The sequence below is a fragment of the Enoplosus armatus genome, chromosome 10 (genome assembly GCF_043641665.1).
Source record: "Enoplosus armatus isolate fEnoArm2 chromosome 10, fEnoArm2.hap1, whole genome shotgun sequence".
NCBI lineage: Eukaryota > Metazoa > Chordata > Actinopteri > Centrarchiformes > Enoplosidae > Enoplosus > Enoplosus armatus.
The window spans coordinates 1,021,614-1,027,613 of NC_092189.1; positions in this window are offsets into that span (position 1 = coordinate 1,021,614).

The window sequence follows — 6,000 nt, forward strand, 5'->3', positions numbered from 1 at the left end:
CTTTTAGCAGGACGCTAATAAATATCCCCCAGCACTAGGAGCTGTTTAAATCACCATCCCACACTGCTGCACTCCCAGTGTGTGTGTGTGTGTGTGTGTGTGTGTGTGTGTGCACGTCAGATTAGGTGCATGTATGTGTGTATGTGTGTGTGCTTTTGTTTCAATTCAATTATTTCCATTGTGCCGGGCCCGGCGAGATCAATCTTTCACAGAGCCCGAGAGCACTTCACCCGATCAATCATTCAGGGAATCCAATAGTATTTCAAGCTCATTTATTTACAAATCAAATTAATCGCCATCCATCGCAACGCAGCTGTAGCAAACAGGACACCACACAGGATGAGAACAGACAAAGCCATTGATTTTTTTCTCAGGTGGTACCCATTTATTTTTTGACATTTTCACAGCGCACAGTGCTTTGGAGCTTTGGAGCTTCGGAGCCGGTTATCAAAAAGGAAGAAGTGTATCTTCTCGGGCATTTGCTTGCGTTGTGGGAGCTGGCTTCTTGCGGAGCAGACCTGCTCACGCGCAAATGTCAAAATGTGACCTCTGCAGGGGAAGTCGTATTATCTAATAAGAGGTACCTTGATTGAGGCACTTGCAAAGTGTGGTACATATAGGGTTGGGTGTTGTTTAGAATGTATCGATCCTGATTCTGCTAATTGGTTTCTTCTCACGTTTTTTCCAGAAAACACTATTTCGGGTCAGCAAGGCCCTTCGTGTGTGTGTGGGGGGGGGGGCAAAGATACCGTGAACGTGAGTCAAGAGTCAAAAAAATCGTACTCCTTCCGAGTCATGACTCAGTGTGACTCAGTGTGACTTACATATTATAAAGTACATTATACACATTATACATCATATAAAGTGCAATACATATATGTACATATACATATATTTATATATATACACACACATACTTATACATTGTTATTATATATTTTTTTATTTTATTTGTACATACTTCTCATTTCTAAATGTATGCTACTTTTCTAGTCTTGAATGAGAGCACCTGTAACGTGTAATCAATGAAGTATTTCTGATTCTGATTCTGATTCCACTTCCCGAGGACACCATGTCCCTCGACATGAAAATCATGTTGGTTTTCTCACTTAAGTCTCCTTGAGTTGAAGTGTCGTTGATAGAAATGTTGATACACTCATCTGTGTAGCCTTCAGTTAATACCGTGCACCCACAGCAACACACTTGCTGACTTTTTCCTCCATGGGTTTCATCTCTCAGGCTACATACAGGCTACCCTACCTTATTAGTTAAGGTGGTAGGGGCTTTATGCAGCCTGAAAAGGAATACCTGCAGATACCTACTCAGGGCTTAATAAAGGTACTGAAAACATTTTTTATACATATATATATATTATATTTTTGGGTCAGTGACAGACAGTAAAGCACAGAGCTCTTTGTTGTAACAATGCTATAAAACATTTTCTATCAGAAAGTAAAAATGATTTTTTTTTTGCACATTAACAACACAAAGGTTTAGAGGTTTACATAGCGTTAAGATTTTTCGCTCTGATCTCTGATCTGTTGCAGGCTGCTTCATCACTCTTGCCCCAGCAGACCTCAGGACATAATGAAGATGCAGAGGAGATAAGAAACAATTACACCAGCAAATCCCTTTATACTGCATGAAATGTCCCTAATGCCTAATTTAACCACTGTGCCTGTGTCTTAAACCCCGACATAATATAATACACGCGTGACACGTGTTCATGCCTAATTATTTGTCAGTGCTTTTATATTTTATATACCTACAGCACTGCACACACGTCTATATAACGACACATACAGTAACTGATCTTTTGTCTAAGTGAGATCATGGAAAGTGGTCACGAATCAAGGCAAAAAATCTCAACCTCATGGAAGACAGAGGTGGAGCTAGAGGTAAAGCCAAAGGATCGCCAGGGATTCATCCTCTGGGCACCACGCATGTCTGTGCTAAATTTCATAGCAACTCATCCAGTGGTTGTCGAGCCAATGACAGACTGACATTGCCATCCCTAGAGTCATGCCACCAGCATGGCTAAAACTACTACTAACACTCTGAGCCACACTTTGCCTTTGTCCATGGTGTAAAAAGCATACATTGTGGTTTCTGTATGGGGGTGGGGTGGGGCTGGTGTTATGTGTCAGACTATTACTCACTTACCATTGTATGCAAGTTCACTGCAACGTAACATAAGTCAATGAGCTTAAATGAACGGATGTGGATGTGGACATCATCGTTATTTTCGCACCCAGTGGAGTCTCCCACTCCTTGAAGAACCCGGCTTCTTCTCCAGGCGGAAGTGGCTCCCGCCTGACAATACTGCACAACGTTTAGTCCGACTTTCCAATGACTTTCCACGTTGTTTAGTGTCACTCAAACAGGGAGCGCAGTTGGGGGTCACTTTGCCTGCAGATCAGTCAGGACAAAGTGGAAATAAAGTGCAATCCATTAGCCAATAACAAAGCCCTCATTTTCAACTTGGAGGAAATCCACCTCCTGCCTTGATTTCATTGAAATTGAACAGAACCCTGGTCTGTAATACCCCGACCCCCCCCCCCCCCCACACACACACACACATAAACACCCACACTGGAAAATCTAATTTTGTTGAGAGGATGACTGACAGACTCCATCATCAGCATGATTGGCCCCTGACAGCACGTCAGACACAACTGAAATGACCCGCTGTGGGTAAATGATAATATGCTAATAATACCCTTCCAAAATAAGAGACAATTTAAGGGACAAAATCGAGCAACAGAGACAAGGAGACCGACACATCAGCTGTGTTCCCATCCGACTTTTACTGCACATTTTATAGAGAACATTTGGAAATGCTACAGAAATAAAATGCTACCTCGCAGACTTACAGATATTTTACAGCCTTCTTTTCAGTGAGTCCGAAATCACGCTGTTGTTAGCTGTTGTGCGGCAGTCATGTCAAGTCCTACCTATAAATGGCAGATGCAATCTCATTAGCATTTCTGGGAGCACTTCAGCCTCAAGCAAGCCTAAAAGAATATTTTGTTTTTATTTGTAGATATAACCGTGACATTTTCATCAGTCTTTATGCTTCATGACATCAGAATTTGCATTAAACTGATAATATAATACGGAAAGGCGGCTACAAGGGAGAAAAGTGAGAGAGAAGCAAATAGTGTCTTTACATTTCTGTGTGTGTGTGTGTGTGTGTGTGCATGTGTAACTGAGCCGAGCATTAGAGAACCCGAGTAAGCTTGTAAATAAAGACAAAGGAGTGGGATTCATATCGGGGGGCGGACAGGTTTATTGGAACAAAAGGTTCAAATAACAGGATACTTAAAATCCTACAAAGGGAGCCGGAAGATTTGTACTGGCTATCATCAGGTTGTCCGCTATATTAGCCCTACTTACAATTGCACAAACACCAGAACACACACACACACACACACACACACACACACAGCAAACCAAAGGAGCGTGCGGGGCGAGGAAGGTCACATCAGGGCAAAAAAAAACTTGACTTCATTAAGAAGACTTATGAATAAGAATGGCAAAATCAAAACCGAGACAGCCAGCTTAAAACTGCCTATCTGCTGAAAATACATTAAAAACCCAGTCAAACAGGAAATTATAACAAGAACCTAATTTAAAAGACAAGATAAATATTCCATATTTTTGTCGGGGGGCGGGTGGGGTAGTCTTTAGGCAATGCAATGATTTTGATTTGATGTGAACGTACAGCGTTTTAAGACCGTCACTCTCGACTCTAAGGAACTTAGTTTAAAACTTCAGACTTGATACGCGGATCATTGTCCTTCACTTCCGTCTTTCCCCGAATCGAACTCCGACTCCGTTGTTGGGATTTTCATTTTCACGTTCCACGACCAACCAGCAACCGGCCACCGGGGCAGACAGGAGGGCTTAAAAAGTTTTTTTTTTTAAAAGACAACAGAACGATTGGCATCATATTCAACAACAGACCTATTGTTATTATGATTCCTGTCCCACCCGCTCCCGTTGACTATATCTCCCGTCCCGTCCCTGGATACCTTACTTTTGTAACTAACTCTTTTTTTTGTTGTTGCCAGTTTTGTGGTTTCATCACTTCCCTCCACTTCTGAACTCCCAACCCTCCCAAGTCCAACCCTATGCGGTTCTCTGATGTCATGAGTGAGGCGCCCCAGTGGGTCCATTACGATGTTCTTTTGCTAGCCATTCATGCCATTCAATCACTGCCAGGTGGTCCGCCAGTAATTCCTCTGTGCGCTCACCCCTCCACACGATCTCCTTATTGGTTCTCCAGGCCCTCTCTGAATGTGGGCTATGAGCTCCTGTTCCGGCATCGACAAATACAATACACTGTAGTTCCCAATATAATACATGTAACCTAGCTAGGGCGGCATGAGTGGCATCAGTTCTCTTTTTGTCCTTCGTTCAACCAAGCGGAGAACCAGTTTTGCAGATGTGTACTTGCCTTTCTTGTATGTGGAAAAGGACTCATCTATTACGATGGACTGTCTTCGGGCCCCCTATATGCCGTCCACTTCGTCTTCTCAATCTGTCCATTGCCGCCCCACGTCTCTCGCACTTTTTTTCAGCCAGCAAGGCTGCAGGACTCTCTGCTAAGTCATCTTCCACCTAAGTCAAAACTTGTACTGAACTGTACACAAAAATCCCATCCAGTGATCTTTTCTTTTCACCATATCAACGTCACATTGGCTACTCACATTAATCTGCAGAATTGTCTGATATTAGTGTAATTTTTGAGACTGTGCTGTTTTGAATAAAAGCACAATATCAGTGTGATATATGAGTCTCAGTCTACCCAGGTTATTTAAAGAGAAGAAGGCTTATTCCGTATGGGGCAACGCACTCAACCGTATGTACAGAGCGAGTGAGGACGATGTGAACAGAGGAACCCAAAGAGGAAGGAAGAGAGATAAATGAAGTAGTAATGGAGGTGAGAAAACCAGAGAAAAACAGACTTCGAAATGAAAGGGAAGAAAGACCCAAGAAAAGGAGACAAGCGGGAGGAAGAGGGAGTTGTGTTTTATCACCCTAGAGGCAGCAGCTTTCCTCAAATAAGAGACAGAAAACAAGCAACTGGTAATTGTTTTGCGTGAGCAAGTCCCAAAGGCTTGATGGCAAGAAATCAGCATAAAAAGATAATTAAAAAGTTACTGTGAATGGCTGAGCCACTCAGCCTGTTTATTTGTGTGATAGCGGGAATGGGAAAGCAACAGAGATTGAGGGAGAGAGAGAGAGAGAAAGAGAGAGAAAATAGCAATCGTGCCCAAGGCTAAACATATGGAGGCCATGTTACAGTCCGGGAAAACAAATGACAGGGGTTTCAGATCTGTCTGTGGTATAGCAGAGAGATGCAGAACAGCTATGTCTCGGAGAACTTAAGAGTTACACGGGAGAGGCTCAGACATGCTCACAGAGCCGGAGGAAAGCATGATCAGACAGTTGTTAACATATTTCAAGGGTCAGTTCATCCAAACAACAGAAGAACTTATTTTCCCCACTTCCCTCTGGTGGTATATTTATCCATGCAGATGGTTTCGATTTCATTTGAAGCTGTCCTCCGAAGAGAAACAACAGCATGTGCCCCAAAACGACACCCAGGTGACGTTATTATAGCGCAACAAAGTCTACGTCAGGGAGTACGTCGAGGTGGATGGTTGTGTCAACGTTGGACTGTCACACGGGGGACTGCTGTTTGTTTATCCTGTCAGGCATAAACCCCGCCTCAAAATGCAAACGTACACAACATAAATCATTCAATTTTAGGGTGAAGACTTGGTTTAAGATTAGGGTAAGGTTAGGTTGTTTATAGAGGGATGGACTACACACCAAGGATGTAATCAGAAATGGGTGTAGAGCACCCTGGTCCCTGGCCTGTTGTGATCATGTATTGGTGTTGTGTTATTCTAGTTCTGAGTGTATTCCCTGTTGCTTCTATGTATAGCTCACCACAGCGGATGTAAGTTATCACATACACCAGGTTTGTGG